Raw genomic sequence first — 20,690 nt, forward strand, 5'->3', positions numbered from 1 at the left:
GGATTACTATCCGCACCAGGGTTAGCCCCACAATTGTGCAGGAGCGGCAGCGCTGGGTTTACTTCATCCGTACTGTTGAGGAGACTACCATTAGTATAGAAGAAACCTTAGCATAGTGCCCCATTCTCCTGATGTATTTGAGGAACCTTGGATATTGTAATTAACTTGTCTTTGAATTATTCTGGTGATATTCGGATATGTAACTAACTTGATTTATGTTGCTTGTATCTCAAGATATCACGCAAGTATACGTATCGCAATCAAGTAATAAATGATAAGTACAGTATCGATCCCACGGAGAATTATATCCTTAACTTTCAATGTAAAAATAAAATTGATTTAAATGAAATTAACAAGGTTGATTGGTGTTTGTCTAACTAATTAACCAAATGACAGGTAAAGAAAACTAAGGAACTAAAATGTAGATTTGAGCAATGGAAGAAACTTAATGAGTGACAAGTGTGTTAGGAATCAAGTTTCCCTTCCCCTGAATTTTAAAACACAAATACTAAAACAATACTACAACCCCAAGATAAATCAAGAACTTGGAATGAATGGCAATATGGTATTTTCCAATACACATAAGCTAGCATCCTAAATCAACATCAGCATATTCCTATGAAGAATTGAATTAAGAATGCAATTTAAACCCAATCCAATCAATGGTAATGTGAGGTAATTGGGTATTCCTACCCAACCTACTAATTAACACAACCTAATTAAAGATGATGCTAACTCACACAATTCAACAAACACCTAGACTTCATTAATTTTCCAATTAATGAAATCATAACATTCATTCAAGAAAGATCATTCAAGAACTGAAATTAGTCAATATAACATGCTGAATTCATTAACAATAAAGTGGATTGCAATAAAACTAAAGAACACATGATTAGTTACATATCAAAATTCAGGTTTAGGTACTACTATCATCCCAACACAGCTAATATTTAGCCCATAACAGAATTCAAATGCATAAAACCAAGTATAGTTGACATGAGACTAGAAAATAAGAAGATAGAGTTATAAAAACAAGAATAAACTAAGGCTTCAATGCTTCCACATGAGCTCCAGCTTTCTTCTTCAGCAAATCAACAACTCCAGCAGCTCCTTGCTTCCACAAGAGCTCCAGCATTCGTTCTCTACCTCCTTCCTCTCAGCCAAGTCTCTCTTCCACCACCTTGGTCGAATCTCCCCTCTTTCCTCCTTGCTTCTCTTCTCTTTCTTCCATAAATGTCTTCAATCATTAGGTTAGATTCTGGCCATAGGATTAGAACTTTCCTCCTGAGATTAAGGGCTGAAAACCATCATGTATTTACAAGAATTTAGTCCACTTAAGTTAGCCCTTTTTGGTCAATTCCATTTGAATTGGATCTGAGAATATTCTGCTCCGTTGTTGTAGCAATGTAGCAACAACTCTACAACAAAGTTAGAGGACATGTTCTTCTATTATGAATCTTCACCTACATGTTCAAGAGAAAGAGAAACAGTCAAATTCATCCATAAAAAGAAGGGAAATTCATGTAATGTGACAAAAATGAACTAAACAAAATGCAACATGTTGAGACTAAATAAGACAACACCTAATGAATACTATCACTAAAACAAAGACAAAATACTCCTAAATCAAGCCATCTCAAGTATAAAAGTTATAAATCTTAACTCTATTTCATAGAGTTATCAATTTACTTCTTTTCCGCTGCTCTGAGAGGGTGACTACCACACCTTCTCACCCTTTATGATTTTGATCACACTTTATTATTATCTATATTCCGCACTCTGATTTAGTTACTCTTATCTTATTCATGATACTTGGTATTAGCTGTTTTTACCATTGATTATTACTGTTCATGATTGTGTTACCGTGTATGTGGGAGGCATGGACCTCAGATCATTGATCCTTGGACTGTGGATCACATCCCGAGTATTCCAAATGGGGTACCAGCTGGGTGGATGTGACAGTTAAAGTGATTTACAATGTTGGAAGTGAGTTAGAATCAAATCGTGATGTCATAACTGATACGTTACTCTTAGCCTTTAACTCCTACTATCGATCTATTCTTTAATTGTTCATTGCATATATACCATATGCATTGCTTTGATTTATTCTTTGATTGTTCATTCCATATATACCATATGCATTTCGTTGATCTAGTTTTTGCTTGTGCATTGTATAAATACCATATGCACTGTTTTGATTTATCTTAGCTTGCGCATTGTATGAATACCACATGCATTGCCTTGATTTATTCTTTACTTTTGCATTACATACCTATCATATGCGTTGCCCAATTTAATCCTTACTGATGCATTGCATATAGGCTATATGCATTGTTTTGATTTATTCTTGCCATATGAGTTTGCCTAGTCTTGATTGAAGTGCCTGTAAGTATTGTTTTGAGTTCCTCTTAGTTGTGTAAGAAGTCAGCCAAGATTCCAGTGTTCTCTACCTATTAGATCTATTTTTCATTGTACCTTCCATCCCCTGGTAAAGTTTCGGTGGAAGAATCACACCCCTGAAGAAGTTTCCTCATCTTATTGGAAACCCAAGTATGCTTTCAATTTCGAGGACGAAATTTTTTTAAGTGGGGGAGATTGTGAAATCCCACCTAATCCTAACCTTGCAATTGTGCCAAATGCATACATACCATATACATTGTTCGATTTATTCTTTGTCGTATGAGTTGCCTAGTTTCATTTAGTAGACGTTTACCTCGAAGCTGATCTATTCTCTCTACAATTTCTTCTTGTGCCTCCCATTCCCTTTGATAGGAGGGTGATCTTAAATCATTCCCATGACTGATCCTTCTATCCCTGCTATTCTAGAGTGGATCTCCATACACTCTATAACCTTGTGAATTCTCCACATGATGATTTCGAAGAGAAATCAAATGTGATCTCCATGAATTGTTATTTCTTCTAATTGTTTCAAGACTTCAAACTTTCCATCTCCTATTCGTCAACCAAAGATTAGTAATCTCTCTTGTGTTGTATTGATCTACTCTTGCTATGATTTATTCTTTGTGATTGAGATTACGAAGAAGATGCTGCATCCTTGCAACCATCTCTTCTACAATCTCATTTCATTCTTAAGGTTTTATGATCTTCATATTGATCTTCGCCATGATCCGTGTGAAATCTTCATGAAGCCATGATCATACTTTCGATTTGCTTTCAAAGCATGTTAGATTTACTCCCTTGTTTTCTTACAAAAGTCTTATCGTTATTTGTTTTTCATAGATTTTGAGAGAAGGAAGTCCAGTTAGAAGCGAAGTACCACCATCTCTTTAGAAGCCTAGTACTCTCCCAATTTCGAGGACGAAATTATTTTAAGGGGGGGAGAATATGAAATCCAGCCCAAAACCTAAATTAGACACCCTATTTGTTTTGGATGAAGAATAACTTGTTTGATGTTTGACCTTGAAGTTGGACCTTGAGTATGGTGTTGATATGTTTAGAAGGTCCTAGGAAGTCAAGTCAGACCTCTCCCTTAGTGTAGATTCGAAAACCCATAGAAAATTGATGATGGAATTCCCTATTTGAAAACCTTGTCTGATTTGGAGATGAAATGCACCTTGATGAAGAGAAGATTGGTTGATGACCTTAGAGCATGGTTAGATATGATTTAAAGCCATTTTCCTATGCTAGGTAAGTTATAGTTGTTGTGTTGAAAGTTTCGTTTGATTCTGATAAGAGAAAGGCCCTCAAATCCCTGTTTTAGGCTATGCTGGTCAGCTGGGTCGACTAGGCCATGTTACCCACCCACTCGACCCAAGCAAACAAAATTCGAGCGGAATCTTCTGTTTAGGTCTTTATTGCTATATATACCTCATAACTTCATGTTTTTAGTATCCCTAGCCTCCAAAACACCTAGAGAACGAAGGAAACTCATCTCCAAGCCTCCTTTTGGTGTAGAAGAAGATCTACATTCAACTCTCAAGCTTTCTCTCTCTTGTTCTTCAATCAAAGGTTAGTATTTAATCTATTATGCTATTGATTCATTCTTACTATGATCATTCTCTTCTCTAATCTGAGATTATGAAGAAGATATTGCATCTGTAAAACCCAGCCCTAACCTTGACCCGGAAACCTTGTTATTTGTAGGTCCGATGACCCGGAGTAAAGTAAGAAGCCAGCTTTGGGCCATCCCAGTGGAGGACTTGGTGTCTGGCTTTGAATCCATGAAAGTTGATGATGAAGTTCTATTTATGGAAACTGAATCTTGATGAAGATCGGATTAGTTGATGGACTTGGAGTGCTCTCTATCTTGGTTTGAAGGCATTTCTACCTATTAGGTAAGTCACTTGACTTGTGTGCAAAACCCCTTTAGGATAGGATTTGATCTGGGCCTTCAATTCCCTGTTTTGGTCTTGCTGTCAGCATTGGTCGACTGATTGGTCGGTCATCGACCAATCCACTCAACCAATGAGTTTGTCTTTGGCAATTAGGTTTTTCTTGCTCTATTTAAGTCCAATCTCGAGTCCACTTCGTATTTGCTGCCTCCAAACTCTTTGGAACGAACCAAAGACCTCTGCAAGTCATCTCCCTTGCATCCTTGGTGTTTTCTTGACGGATCTTCGTCGAAACTCTTCCTTTTGCATCAAAAGGTATGTCTACTCTCTCTTCTTCTCCTCCATCTTTGTTTTTCTTTCCTTTTTGAGTTGAGGCGGTAGAAGAGATGCTGCATTCTCTGTTGCAAACATCTCTGAACATGTTCTCATGATCATCCTAAGGATTTGAGGCTAGAACAATGATCTTAACCATGATCATTGCAAGCTTTTGAAGGAATCATGATCAAACCATGATCTAATCTTGTTAAACTTCTGATTTGAATTCTGATCTCTTTGGATCTTCTTTATTGATCATGTTATTAGTTAATTACTGTGTTTTCTTTCCATGATCCATAATCTATCAATTTCTAGTTGTTCTCTTCTACCATACTATGTGTTCTTCATGAAGCATGGTAGTTACATATATGGTAGGTTTTATTTCCTTATTTAGATTTATGCTTCTAAGCCTTGTTCCTTGAAGATCTAAGTATGTTTTCATGATACCTTTACCTGAAGCAATGATCCATCCTCCTATTGTTCTTGTCTTTGATTTCTATTTCGAATTCATCAAGATCCATGGTTGATCTAATTATGGTAACTTTTTGTTTCCTAATTTGGATCTTGAAGTCTTGAATTGATTGGTGTTTTGAAGTCCCCTATATGTTAGAATACTACTGATGTAGTTTACCCCTTGATTAGTACCCTTTTGAACCACCAAATTCGGATTTCATATCTTAAAACTCTGTTTTTTTTAGGCTATCGTCTGCATTGGTCGATGATTGGTCGATGGACCACTCGACCAATCCACTCGACCAATGAGTCGGCAACTCCGGGATTGGTCTGTGTTGGATGTTTTGGTATCTTTTCTGTTAGGGATCTTTCCTAATATGTTGTATATACTTGTTTAGGACCTCCTTCTCAAGTTTGCCAAGATCTTACTTGATTTCTTTGGATTCCTTTGCGAGTTATAAAAGGTAAGGATGGTTATTTCCTTAATTACATAGATAGCATGAATCTAGTTTCTATATTTGAATATCATTGACATGTTTCCTAAATTAGATTCTTACAATGATATACTACTGTTGCATAACTTTGATTACAGTAGCATTACTTATTCATATTAAATTGATTCATGTATGATTTACTTACCAATTGTATACAAGTGATTGTAATTATTGATTTCTTTCCATATATGAAGTTACCATATATGTGATGATATGAATTGATGCATGTGTATGCTTAAGTATGGTTTGGAAAGGAGAGGTGTCCTTTTGACATTTCTGTCCTTGGACTACTACGGGAATATTATGGGATGTTTCCGGAGATGCCCTCTGGACACCTTCCTAAACTATTGGATGACATATCTAGGATTGTCTAGTAGTGTTTGGCTAGGATGTCCTGTTATGTCAGACCCTAATCGGAGGGGTATTGAGACCGAACGACCCGTGGTAGCAATGGGGATTCATGGGCGCTCAAGACCGGTAACCAACCCGTGAGAGGACAGGAATCACATTGTGGGGGCCATTTATTGGTAGGGTTGCATACGGTTAGACTTGGGCTCATGGGCGCTTAAGACCGGTAACCAACCCGTGAGAGGACGTGAGAGCTTCCCGTTTACCATATGTGGATAACCAATAGGGTTGATGAGTCCGTAGTCAGGGACTATGAGGACTCTAGTGTGAAGGATACCGGAAAGGATCGTCGGGACGAGGAATGGACGTATCTGGATCCGACTTGATGTAACTAAGTAGAAGACTTGCATTTGGCTAGGTTTTACCCGACATGCGCCGTACTTATACCAAATGGTTGTGAGAGAGTGTGTTGACTTAACCCCCTGCCATGGTTTGTCCCGAGGGATGAAGGACCCATTACCATCGGCTGCTCAAGACCGGTGAAATGATCCGTGAGAGAATCCAAGATATCTTAAATGGTTGAGGATGTGAGTGGACTTTCCTAAAGAAGTACGGTGCTATGACTTAAAGCGTGTCCGCAATAGAGACCGCTACATAAGTTAGTTTCATTCATTCATTGCTTGTTTCATGTCATATTGCATTTATGTTTGTTCCGGAATCCTGCCATTTATGTTATTATGGATTTTTAACGCCTTCGAGTTTCTTTGAAACTCATTCCTTTATTGTACAATGTTTGTTAGACTATCCTGCAGTGCGAGTACTATGACGGTCCCTATGAAGAAGCGCAAGGCGAAGAGGCATATCTCCAAGAAGGTGCTTGCGGTTACCACAATTACACTCAAGATCCCGCAGTGGTTATGCTCGTCGATGCTTAGTCCGCCATTGAGTGGAAGCGTCCTTGTGCTATTTATGAGATTTACACCTATAAGGATGTTGTCTATAAAGTGGAGAACAATTTAGTTTCCCAATGTACTTGCTACTGGGATTAGATTTTGTCTAGTTTATTCTTTTAGAGCTACTTTTCCGCTGGTTGTAGAGTGGGATTTTTGCCTCACTTTACTTATCTGTTTGACACTCTGACTATATCTATTATTCTGATTCATTTATGATTCATTCTTTCTTTATTGGATCTATGGTTTATCTTCCGCACTTTTATTATGATTGTTCATGATTATGTTATTGTTTATGTGGGAGGTTGATCACTCGATACCTGATCTTCGGGCTGTGGATCACACTCTCGGGTATGCCAGATAGGGTACCGGCTGGGAGGACGTGACAGCATCTCTGCAATCATATCTTCTACAATCTCTTCTCATTCTATATGCTATGATTTCATATTCATTCTTTACGTGATTTTCATGATTTCTTCTTAAACTATGATCATGTTCTTATTTCGATTTCTTCTAGCATATTAGATGCATCTCTATGATCATTCTTACTCTTGATTTACTGTATTCATATACTAGAATGATGTCTCATCATCTCTAGTTCATCTCTTTCATTCATAGCTTGTTTTCAATGAAAACCATGTTGTTTTCCAATTAAAAAGTCTTGTTTTCCAAAATAGAAACTATGATTCTAAATTAGTAAGTAATGGTTTTAATGGTGGTTTGATGTCTAAATTATGCTTTTTAGTCTTAGACTACTGTGTTAGACAATCTCTCCAAGTTTCGTCGCATTCCGGTTTGTGTAGCATAGGTTTCGGATCAAGATTCTCTTTTTATTTCCGGATTTGCTCTTGGGCAGATTGCCTAGGTCGACTGGAGCACTCAACCCAGCCAATCAACCCGCAAGAACAACAACTCTGTTTCTGATCCGTTTCGACTCCAATCTTTTGGAATCACTTCTTATGATCTATACATGTTTTGTCAAGCTTGTTTAGGTGATTTTGGATCTGTTCTCTATTTCTTATTTGAAGACTATAAGTTCTGATTACGAGGTGAGTATTCCAACTCACAATATGCCTATTTACATGTCTTTATGTATTATGACATGAATGCATGATTTAGCTACTGTTATGTTAGTTTCCATTATGATATGAATGCTGTAAGTACACTAGGATCTTATTTCCTTATTTACTTTATGTACTTGATCATGAATGAATACTTATTCATGTATGTTTCTTATTCATTTAATCTTGTCTTATTATACTCTTCTATTTGATGAGATATCTGTCATGGATGATATGACTGAATTATGATTGTGATTGTTTAGGTATGATTTGGGATTGGGGAATGTCCTTTTGACATTTCTGTCCTTGGTCATCATTGGGGATAGTATGGGATATTTCCAATGTTGCCCTTTGACACTTTCCTGGATTATTGGCTGTCATACCTAGGACTTGTCTAGCAGTGTTTGGCTAGGATATTCCCTGTTATATCAGACCCGATTCGGAAGGGTATTGAGACCGAACAACCCGTGGTAGCAATGGGGATTCATGGGCGCTCAAGACCGGTAACCAACCCTTGAGGGGACATGAATCACATTGTGGGGGCCATTTATGGGTAGGGTTGCATATGGATAGACTTGGGCTCATGGGCGCTTAAGACCGGTAACCAACCAGTGAGAGAACATGAGAGTTTCCCGTTTACTATATGTGGATGACCTATAGGGTTGATGAGTTCGTAGTTGCTGACTTTAGTGTGAAGGATACCGGAAAGGATCGCCAGGGGTGAGGAATGGACGTATTTGGATCTGAGTTGATATGACTAAGTAGAAGACTTGCATTGGGCTAGGCTTTACCTTGACATGCGCCAATACTTAGACCAAACGGTTATGTGAGAGAGCGGTGACTTAACCCCCAGCCATGGATTGTCCAAGATGGATGAAGGACCCTTTGCCAACCGGCATTGTGAGATGAGACCTACCCAAAGAAGTATGGTGCTATGACTTAAAGCATGTCTGCCTATAGAGACCAGCATACATACATAGAGTTAGAAGCATATTTGCATATATTGTTTCATATCATTGCATATATGTTTGCTTGTGAATACATGTGAAGATGCTTATTATGTTTGGTTTACTTGCTAAGTTCTTTTGAGGATACCTTTCGGGGGACTTGTTTTTAGATGACATTGCAGGTACGAAAGAGAACCTGTACACCAGCACGGAGAACCTTTCCATACATGGTACAGCTCCGGATGTCCTTGGACAAGGTAATGAACAGCGAGGCAGCCAACACTCGGATTTGGGCTGCACTGACGACTCCCATTGATGGTAGCCGGCATCATCTTATTCATCGATGGGATCATGCACTAGATGCTGATCTGAAGCTTCAAGAGCATGACCCTAAAGTGAAGAGGATGAAGACTGAAGAAGAAGAAGAGCCGGCTGAAGATGTGGATTAGATTCTCTTGTTTCTTCTAGACTTTTATTTTACTTGTATTAGCTTAGAGCTTGCTTTAGATTTCGATCTACCTTCCGCATATGTTGTGGGGTATATTTCCGCTATACTCTACAGTTGTCTTTTGATTTGGTATCTTGTTATTTCGCACTCTGATATTCTTTAGTGATCCTTCTGTGATCCTTTCTTAATTTTTATTGTTAACTTATTAGAATACAATGATTTGTTCTTGCTTTTGATTATGTTATTGTGCTAAATGGATATGATCGTTCCTAAACTTGATCTTTTGGGCTGTGGATCACTCCCCGGGTAACCCAGATTGGGTATAGGCTGAGTGTATTTGGGCGGGATGTGACAGCACTCCTCCCAGTGTGGTCAGTGTAGTTACCACAGGCTCGAGTAGAGCAGTAGGTCTAGGGGGGAATCCTATTTACCTAAGTTTGGATACTCCTATGGGGGGTTCCAGGGTAGACATTGAGAAGTTTGATGGGACAGGGGACTTTGGGATTTGGAAGAGAAAGGTTAGGGCTTTAATGGCTCAGCAGAAACTCCTAAGATCTATAGATGACCCAGTTGCTTTCTTTGAAAGCATTGACCCAGTCTTGAGAACTGAAGTGATGGAGAATGCAATTGGTTGCATTCTCTGGAATATCACTGATGGTGTTATCAGGTGTTTGGATGATGATGACAATACCCCTATTAAAGTATGGAATAAGCTTGAACAAATCTACCAGAAAAAGAATTTAGGTAATAAGATTTATCTAAAGAAAAATTGTATGGGTTTAAGATGGACCCTACAATCAGCCTTGATAAGAACCTAGATGTATTTAAGAAGTTGATTCAAGACTTGGCTAGTACTGGGGAAAAGACCAAATTGGAAGACCAAGACCTGTCTATTATCCTATTGAATTCCCTTCATAATGACTATCTTGTTGTTAATGTAAAATCCAGCTTTTACCTAACCCTGACCCGACCCGGTCATTGTTATGTTTGTAGGTCCAAAGACCCGAAGTGGTGGTAGGAGGGACTTATGGGCCCTACTGGTTGATGACGTAATGTCGGGATTCCATTTTATGGACATTGATGATGTTGCTCCTTCCTTGAGCACATTACCAGTGTTAAGTTAGAATCTGCGCACTGATGAAGAGCGAGACAGTTGAAATAGCAAACGGACCCCGGTGCATAATCCGAAGGTACTCCCTGAAACTAGACCTCTTGAGTGAACTGTAGGAGAAAACCCCATGCAATTTGACCTTGTATAGCCCTCCAAGTCCGCACCTAAAGTTGCTGTACTATTCTGTAAAATTCTGCAGAGTTTGAATTGGTCGATACTATTGGTCGATACCATCGACCAAATGTATCGACCAACAAGTCTGCTGAGCCCAGATTTAAAGATTCTTAGAATATTCTTTTCTATTTATTTATTCCTCGAGACTGGAGCCCTATCCTCGTGTCTTTAACATCTGGGAACGTGAGAGAGCCTCCCAAGAACTCCTCCTTGGTAGTGGTGAAGCATCTTCTTCATCAATCATTGCCAACCACTTATTCCTACCTTCTTGTTCCACTCTAAAGGTATGACTCTCTCTCCTAATCACTTTCTTACTCATCTTTTCTCTATTTTACTGTTGGGACCATGGTCAAGGTGCTGCAACCTTGCATACACCTTGCCATGAACCTTCTAAACCCCACACAATGATGTTTTCACCGATGTGACTATGATTGATTCACCTCATGATCATTGACTACACATTTCCATGATTTATTGCTTACCAACTTGCTTTATTTACCAAAACTGAGATGAAGCTCGTGATTTACTTAATCTATACCTTGCATATGTGCTCCATGTTACTTCTAAACGATTCCCTACCTAATTCCCCATGTTTTCCCCTAATTTGCATTGAGTTATAGCCAATGCTATGATCTACAACTCTTAACCTTAATATGTCAATTTGGGGATTTCCAAATGGACCATTGGATTATGAAAGTTTCTTGATAATTAGTGTCCCCATGTTGTGCCTAGACTATCCTCCAAGTTTCATGTCAATCCGAGACCAGGAAGACCAAATGGGGCAAGAATCCGAAAAGCCAGCCTTGTGTCCTGGAATTGAATTGGTCGATACTATTGGTCTATACTATCGACCAAATGTATCGACCAATAGAGTTGCTGTCAGCAACTTTTGCCCAGTTCTGATTCGTTTGATCTCCGATTGTTCTGATTTCTTCTCTAACCTTTCATATATGCTTGTTTAGGACTTTAAGACTATTTGGGCCACGCTTGGATCTTGGACCATTCTCTTCTCCGATTCATGGTAAGGATAGTTATCGATGTAATTACCTAGGATATGGAAATCTTGACTTGGTATTCCTATCCTAGTAAATATAGTTTCTAATTCATATCCTTATCATGTTAGACTTGCTACATATGTATTTTAACAGTAGCTTTGTGTTTACATTATATTACTTCAATGTTGTATCATGTTTATCAATTTCAATATATGATGACTTATGTCAATGTCATGAATCGAATGTTTATTATGACGTTGTATCTTGTGAACTGATATGATGAACTTGGGCATGTGATTGCTTAAGTATAACTTGGGATTGAGGGGTACCCTACTGGTGCTTCTGTCCTTGGACATCGGAGGGAATAGTATGGGATGTTCTCCGAAGGTGTCCATTGACGCTTTCCCGGGTTATTGAATGACATGCATAGGATTTGTCTAGATGTATGGCTAGGATGTCCCTATCATATCAGACCCGATTCGGAAGGGCATTGAGACCGAACAAGCCGTGGTAGTAGTGTGGATTTGTGGGCGCTCAAGACCGGTATCCACCCCGTGAGAGGACATAAATTGCATTACGGTTACCCGAAAGGGGCCATTTATTGGTAGGGTTACAAATGGCTAGACTTGGGCTCACGGGCACTCAAGACCGGTGAAATGATCCGTGAGAGGGACGTGAGAGCTTCCCGTTTACCATTTGTGGATGACCAATAGGGTTGATGAGTCCGGTGAGTAATATCCGTGACTCTAGTGTGAAGGATACCGGAAAGGATCCCTAGAGGGGAGGAATGGAAGTATCTGGAACTGGCATGATATGATTAAGTAGATGACTTGCATTGGGCTAGGCTATACCCTGACATGCGCCAATACTTAGACCAAACGGTGATGTGAGAGAGCGGTGACCGACACCCCCAACCATGGATTTGTCCGAGAGGGATGCAGGACCCAAGTCACCCCGGTGATGAGTGACTGAGACTACCCAAAGAAGTATGGTGCTATGACTTAAAGCATGTCTACCATAGATGACCAGCATACTTAGAATAAAGTCATATTGCATTATATGCCTCATATCATCTGCATCATTTTATGATTATCTTGTGGTTTATGTGTGGAAGGATAACTTCCTTGCTGAGTTCTTTTGAACTCATTCCTTTTCTGTTGCAATATTTTGTTAGGCTATTCTACAGTGTGATTACTCCGATGGCACCCTCCCCGAGACGGACCCGGATACCTCATACTACTATCCGGAGGCTAGCTACACCGAAGACTTCGGTGACCATACCGAAGAAGATCACCCGGCGTACCAGGGTTAGCCCTGGAGTTGTATGGGAGCAATCATGTTGGTTCTCCATGGTCCTCACTTTTGAGGAGGACATATCCATTGTGGAGGAGATTTATGAGTAGTTACTACTCCTTTTTGTGACAGTTAAACTTAGAAGAATTGTAATAACTTTAATTTATCTTCATAACTTGAGACTTGTACTTAACTTAATTTTGACCCCACTTCCGTTTGGTGAAGGAGTGGATTCCGCCCACTGCCTTCTTAAGTTATCTGATTTGATATTTATTTCCGCACTCTGATTATGTCTGACACCTTATTTTTGAATTCCATGATCATTCATTGTTAGTTTATGATTATTATCTGTTCATGATTGTATTATCGTTGATGTGGATTATGTGGTCCCTGAACTATGGATCTGCGCGGCTGTGGATCACATCCCGGGTATGCCAGATAGGGTACAGGCTGGGTGGATGTGACAGTTAAGAATTCAATTAAGTATGCTTGTCAAAACATTTCCCTAGAACAATTGATTGGTGCTCTAAGGAATAGGGAGTCAGAGTTGTTGACTTCTGGAAAGACTTCAAGGAGTGGGGACAATTTGTTTGTTAAGGGTAAGGGCTCTTACAAACATGGGAAGTCCAAGGGAAAGGGTAAAATGTATGACAATCATGAAAATAACAACAAGAATAATAATGGGAATAATAATAAGACTGATTCTAACACCAGGAGATGCTATTTCTGTCATAAAGTGGGTCATATTAAGAAAAATTGTTTTGCATACAAGAGAAAACTGCAAGAGGGTGAGATATCTAATAATAATGTGTCTAATTCTGGTGAAGTAAACATGTTTGAGGTCCTTTGATGACCTAGGTGCTTTCTGTGTTAGCATAGACCTTGTTTTAAGACCTGGTTATTTGGGTTTCCATTGGGTGCACACTTTGATTTATCCTATTTTGTTCCTTTGTTAAAAGGGAGGTGGTCTATTTATCTTTAAGGTGATATGCTTGTGTAAGGAAGCTGTTTATTTTAATAAATCTGAGGCAATATGTTTTGTACTCTCATGGATGCTTTTATTTGCATTGATATACATGTCTGACTGAGTTTTTTATGCTAGAGTGGTTATAGGTGGTGTTGAGACTGTTTAGTACATTTGGTTACACACATGAGGATTCCTATTTCACTTGGTATAGCATTAGGTATATCCCTGGTGTTTGGAGAGGTATAGTCTCCATGTTTAGCATGAGTGCTGGTCTTGACACAGGAGATGTCAAGAGGGTGTGTCCTCACAGGTTGTTGGGGTTCACATGATATTCAGGGGATATGGTCTGTCAGCTTGTGTGATTTTGAGTGGGAGTAGTTCTTGTCAGATTTATGGAGTTGTCTGGTAAGATGACTTGCACCAGTTTTATTGGTTAGATTATGTCTTGTTTGCAGTTATATTTTTATGTGGTCATTAAGTCTGGTCTTGTAGGTCAGAGTTGTTAAGTCTTATTGAGTTTACTTCTTTTATCTCTGGTTTGGTTTCTACTCTAGGTGACCTGGATGTGTCTAGTTGTGACTTGTGCCTGTCATGTGTGGTGAGTGGGTGAAAAGATCCTGGTTTGAGTAGTGGTAGTAAGCTAGCGATGGATTGAGGAGTGTTATTGCCTATTTGGGTTTGTTTAGAATATTTTCATCTTGTTGGTTAAATGTAAGGCTATAAGAGTGTTTGCGATCTTGAGTTACTCTCTTCATTATTTTAATGGGTAATTGGATACTTGTTGTCTTTCTTTACTTTAGTGTGGAAGAAAGAATGATTTGCAACTTCTTTAGGCATTTTAACAACTGAATTTGAAAATATGACTTGTTAATGAATCCTGTTGTGATTTCATTTGAATACCCTTGGCATTGATATATAATACTTGATGTTTGAGTTTTTTTGCATTGTATTTGCATTTTTAGGTTGACAGTTGCCTCTAGTTTCTCATTTCATTTTTCTGTGTATTATATCTGCATCTATGTGGTTTACATATTGATTGCATAATTGTATTCCTTGGGGAAGGTTTTAAAATCAAAATTTGAAATGAAAATACATGGATTTGTTAGGAATTTCCTAAGTTTTGGGATCTACTGGTTGAGGGGGAGGGATTTATGCTTATTTGTTATGTTTTATATTTGAATTATTCAAATCTCTCTTCTCTAGGTTGGTTAAGTTCTTTTATGTATCATGTGATATGTTTTAGACTTGACTTGGCTTATATTGTAAGCATTGGTAGATTCATGGGCTATGTTGGCATTGTCAATTATGTCATGATCCATGTTGTTCATCTGTTGATGTGTGTGAGGTTCTGTTAATCTAGGTTGGTTTTGGATATCACCATGGATTTCTTGAAGTTTATACTAGTCTCTTGTTTAAAGTCTTATTTGTTTTAATTCATATATTTATTATGCTTTGGTTAGCATTAGTAAGTCTATGTAGTGGGTTATTACCTTTTGTGGAGATTGTATACTTGTTTTCATTTATCTATGGTGTGGTGATGTCCAGGTATGTCTTGTGTTTGTTTATTAAGTTTGCATATGTTGCAGTTTTAGGGGAGATGCTGCCCAAATTTTTATGACTCTTGTTCTGTTTTTCTCTGTTATGAGATATATGCCTGGTGTGTGCATATGTACTCTCCATGTTGATTTGGTTGAGTTGTGAACTAGGAGTTGTTGTTGTTAATGGGTTTCTCTACCTGATGCAGTTTGTTGCATGGTGTATCTGCTGTGAGTCCTTTAGTGTTGCATGGTTAGTGCATGTCTAGGTACTTTGCATATTTTTTGATTGCTTTGTACTATGGTCTCTTTTCTTTTGTTTGTGCAGGTACACTTGGAAGATGACGGTTGAATCCCAGTCTACTATGGTTGTTGTGTAGAGTTACAGATTAAGGGGGAGATTGTTGGGGTAATCTGGGTATTTCATGTATTTACCTGGTTTGTTATTGAATCGACTGGTTCATGTGTTTGTATAAGGCATAGTTGGGCTGGTTTATTTCACTTCACGTATGCAAACAGTGTCGAGGGTTTTTGTTCTGTAATTTGGGGTTTGAGCTCTGGCGATTCTGGAGATTCGGAGATGGCTATTCTTCTTCCTGCTCTTCATCTTCTACCTTCGTTCGATGGTTGATTCTTGTGGTACTTTGAGGCAAAGTGCTTGGCAAAGGAAGGGAATCACTCGGTGGTGTTCTTGAGTGATTTGGTGATGGCTTGGAGTTGTTCTTGATGTTCTGATCTCACTCTGTGTTTGGTTCTTTGAGGCGATACCAGAGGGCTTTCATTCCTCATATGAAGAGGAAGACTCGATGTTGATTTGAGCATCAACTACTGCCATGTACGGTCATCTATGTACCCTTATTCTTCCCTGTTTATTTGTAATCTCTCAAGCTATAGTAGATTGGACTCTATCCAAAGTCCCGGAGACGTAGGCTCAAGAGCCGAACTCCGTCATCAAACGCCTGTGTCTCTTCTTCTTCTTGCTTCCAATTTTCTTGTTAAATCACACGACCGATTGGCTTGTTAGGTTAGGGTTTATAGGTTGCGTTTTTCTTTTGATTCAATTAATAATTTATATGAGTTAATCACCTAATGCTAACGTGAATTGAGACATGGGAACATCATTTGTGTTTCATGCTACATATTGTTTTACCAATGTATATGATACTTATGATTTCTAAACAGAAATTTGATGTTGTTGTGGGCGATACAACTATTATTGCAAACAGATCATTGTATGTCGACTTTACAATGCCATACACCGAGTCAGGTGTGTCAATGGTGGTGCCAATCAAAGAGGACAATGGGAAGAATGCATGGGTATTCATGAAGCCTCTGAGCATAGGTCTTTGGTTGACAACTGCAGCTTTCTTTGTCTTCACAGGTTTTGTGATCTGGGCCCTCAAACAAATAAATGATGAGTTTAGGGGTCCTCTTCATCATCAAATAGGAATGATATTTTGGTTTTCCTTCTCCACCATGGTTTTTTCACACAGGTAAGTTCTCTCCTGTTTTTGTCCATCATCTTTCGTCCTTTTAATAGAACTGTGGATAATGAAATCATCTCATATTAACAATTTCAGAAGGGTAACTCTATTGGTAACTATAGTCATACTCTGCCATTACCATTTATTTTATATAAGCTTGTGAATTGAAGATTGGATTTTTCATTTACACTACTAGTATGCTGAAAACGCCCTAGCTCACAGGTAGATTAAATGATCCTTCTGCACTATTAGTTTAATTCTTATACGACTTCGGGGTTTACATTCCGGACATTTGGTATAAAGAGTTTGCCAATGGAAGAAAAAAAGCCGAGTTGTCAGTTCTGCATTAAGGATCGTTTAAACATCCAAATTTATTTGCTGAAATCCATTAATGGGTGCAAAGGAGAAGGTGATTAACAACCTTGCGAGATTTGTATTGATTATATGGTTATTTGTTGTCCTTATCCTTACGTCAAGTTATACAGCGAGCTTGACATCGATGCTAACAAATCAGCAGCTCCAACCAACTGTAACTGATGTACAACAACTACTGAAAAATGGCGATAATGTCGGTTACCAAGGTGGCTCATTCATGTTAGGGTTCTTGAAACAGATGAACTTCGATGATTCAAATCTTAAAATATATAATTCTATACAGGAATTGAATGATGGTTTATCCAAAGGCACTGCCAATGGAGGGTTTGCTGATGCATTTGATGAGATTCCATACCTCAAGCTCTTCCTCTCACATTATTGTTCCAAGTACAACATGGTTGGCCCTACATACAAGACTGATGGATTTGGCTTTGTAAGTAACTTTCCTTTAGGGTTTATGACCAATCTCCTTACATCCTCCAACCCTTTGGATCCCACATTTGTAGAAGCACTCTTCCCCCCATTAGATCCAAACCTGATACCACTGGGTATGTCACACCCTCCGTCTATAGAGGAAATCAAATCCACCCTTTTCTCACTAGGCTCACATAAAGCACCAGGGATGGATGGATTCAATGCTTTCTTCTTTCAAAAAAATTGGGAACTAGTTAATCATGAACTTTGCTCCTTTGTCTAGGATTTTTTCCGTCATCTATGTCTACCTTTTGGAACAAACCACACCTTGCTGTGTTTCATTCCCAAAATCGACACACCAAAAGTTGTGTCGGACTTCAGACCAATCAGCTTATGTAATGTTAGTTATAAGCTACTAGCTAAAATACTAGCTAGGAGATTGAAACCATGCCTGCATAACTTAATTTCACCCTGTCAAGGAGCCTTTGTCCCATCCCGACAAATCTCTGATAATATTATCATTGCTCATGAAATCTTCCATTATATGAAATCAACAAGAGCTAAAACTGGCTTTGTTGCTCTTAAACTTGACATGTCCAAGACCTATGACAGGGTTGAATGGGATGCTATATACCATCTCTTTCATCAGTGGGGTTTTGACACACATTGGTGCAACATGATCAAAACTCTAATTTCAACTACTTCATATTCCGTAAAACTTAATGGTAGCCCCTACCATTGGTTCAAAGGATCCCGTGGTCTCCGGCAGGGATGCCCCCTCAGCCCGTACCTTTTCCTCATCATCATGGAAGTTCTCTCTAGACTTCTATCGGAATACAAGAATCTAAACCTTTTCAAAGGCATCAAAATTGCTAGGAACGCTCCAGAAGTCTCACATCTCTTTTTTGCAGATGATACTTTCCTCTTTTGCAGAGCAACAAAGGAAGATGTACTAACAATACAAGCTGCTATTGAGTTATTCTCTGACATAATAGGACAACAAATCAACTTCGAAAAGAGTGGCGCATACTTCTCCAGAAATGTAGACCACGAGCATAAAGGAGCGGTTTTAGCAATCTTAGGCATACAGGAAATGAGAAATAATGCTTCTTACCTAGGGACTACACTGTTCCAAGCTAGAGCAAAAACAAAGAATTTTCAACACCTGCTCAAAAGAATTGGAAATAAGATGGCTACATGGAAAGCGTCAAATCTTTCATTTGCAGGAAGGGAAGTACTCATGAAATCGGTACTTTAATCACAATCCATATACCTCATGCAATGCTTTTGTTTCCCAAAAACTGTATGCAGGACTTTGGATGCAGCATGTCAAAGATTCTGGCTGGGAAAGCCCAACAAAATCAAACAAATGACACTCATCTCCTGGGATCGATGCTGTAAACCCAAAAATCAAGGAGGACTAGGGTTCAAAAGGATGGAGCAGATTAATAGTGCCCTGTTACTCAAACAAGGATGGCGGCTTCTCAACCAACCAAACTCCTTGTGGGGAGAAATCATAAAAGCAAAATATTACCCCAAAACATCTTTCTTCGACCCTAAAGTGCAACACAAAAATGGATCATGGATTTGGAGGAGTATCACCAGTATTACCCCTCTGCTCCGCACAATGGTAAAAAGGAAAATTGGTGATGGGAACAACACGTACTTCTGGTTTGATCCTTGGGTTGACTCAACAACAGACCATATGGTAGGTGATTTTAATACCGTAATAGGGCAAAGGCAAGCTACTCACAGAGAGGTATATGAACTACAAAGCAATAGGGCGGCAAACCAGCAAAATATCACATGCCAAATACCTCCACTCCTTTCCTTGTCAATTTCTGCAATAAACCCCACCCCTACTATGGACTCATGGTTGTCACTTATCTCAGCAACAGGTGAATTTACTGCAAAACTCGCAGGAATTGCACTTGCTAAGATAAATAGCCATGATTCAGTACCAAATGTAGCACAGTGGTGGAGGTTTTTTTGGAAGCTACCTATACATCCAAAATTTAAAACATTCTTTTGGCGTCTCTTAAATGCAGGACTACCAACGAAGAAGATCCTATCCAAATGGATGCTTACAAGCCAAACATGCATACTATGCAACAGCGTCGAGGAATCAAACTGGCATCTGTTCATATCGTGTGAATGGACAAAGAGAATATGGGCAGCAGGACCACTAGGGTTGCAAACAGGGCACATCCGAAACAACTCTCTCCTTAATCTTTGCTTTTCATTCTTTCATGAACGGCACATGGATAAACATACAAAAAAATGGTTTTTTTTTCAATTTTCATAATAACATGCTACTTTATCTGGGTTAAACAGAACGCAAAACTCATGAATAATAAAAACATTAACCCAATCCAACTATTAAATGATGTAAATAGATGGATTAAGGACCAAAAAATTTATCCAAATCACTTAGAGGAGATAACAAATAATGATATTAATTCGTCAACCAGCTGTCTTATTTGCTTAATGTCACAAACAAATTTTGGAAACTTACCAACACTCTTATGTGCAGGTATATCTTCTGAGTCACAAGGAGACAGATGGAGCGTAGGACTACTTGAAAATGGAATCGTCAAGGATCTACAACAAGGCAGGGCACAACCAGGACATCTTTTGAAGTTTTTATTAGAAACAATCTGGATTGTAATAAGAAGAGCGATTCAAACCAATGTACAACTACGGTACATTTGGTGTGATCAAACTCTAAACAAACACCTAACTAAAGGCGGGGAGATATCACAAGTATCACCTACCCTTTTTCCTTTGCTAGCGATGATGATACCAATCACATCAAAACTAGAAGTTTGTAATCTAAGACAGGACACAACAAGAGATTGGCTTCTCAGCTTGACTACTGGACACATAGGGTCTAATTATATAGACACTATGTCTCACACTAGATGTAACCTCTGCTTAAATCTCTAATCCAACTTTCACTTTTATCATCAAAAAAAAAAAAAAAGTAACTTTCCTTCTCCCCTCTTTCCCCATTCACACATTATTATGTAAT

The 20,690-nt window shown here is 38.7% G+C and overlaps 1 pseudogene; it reads left to right on the forward strand.

Moving 5' to 3' along the window:
• Nucleotides 1–20,690, forward strand: part of LOC149024194 (glutamate receptor 2.7-like) — a 41,338-nt pseudogene that overhangs the window by 19,393 nt on the left and 1,255 nt on the right.

This window comes from Hakea prostrata, chromosome 2, assembly GCF_041222555.1.
Source record: "Hakea prostrata isolate BN-2017 chromosome 2, UWA_Hpros_2, whole genome shotgun sequence".
Lineage (NCBI taxonomy): Eukaryota > Viridiplantae > Streptophyta > Magnoliopsida > Proteales > Proteaceae > Hakea > Hakea prostrata.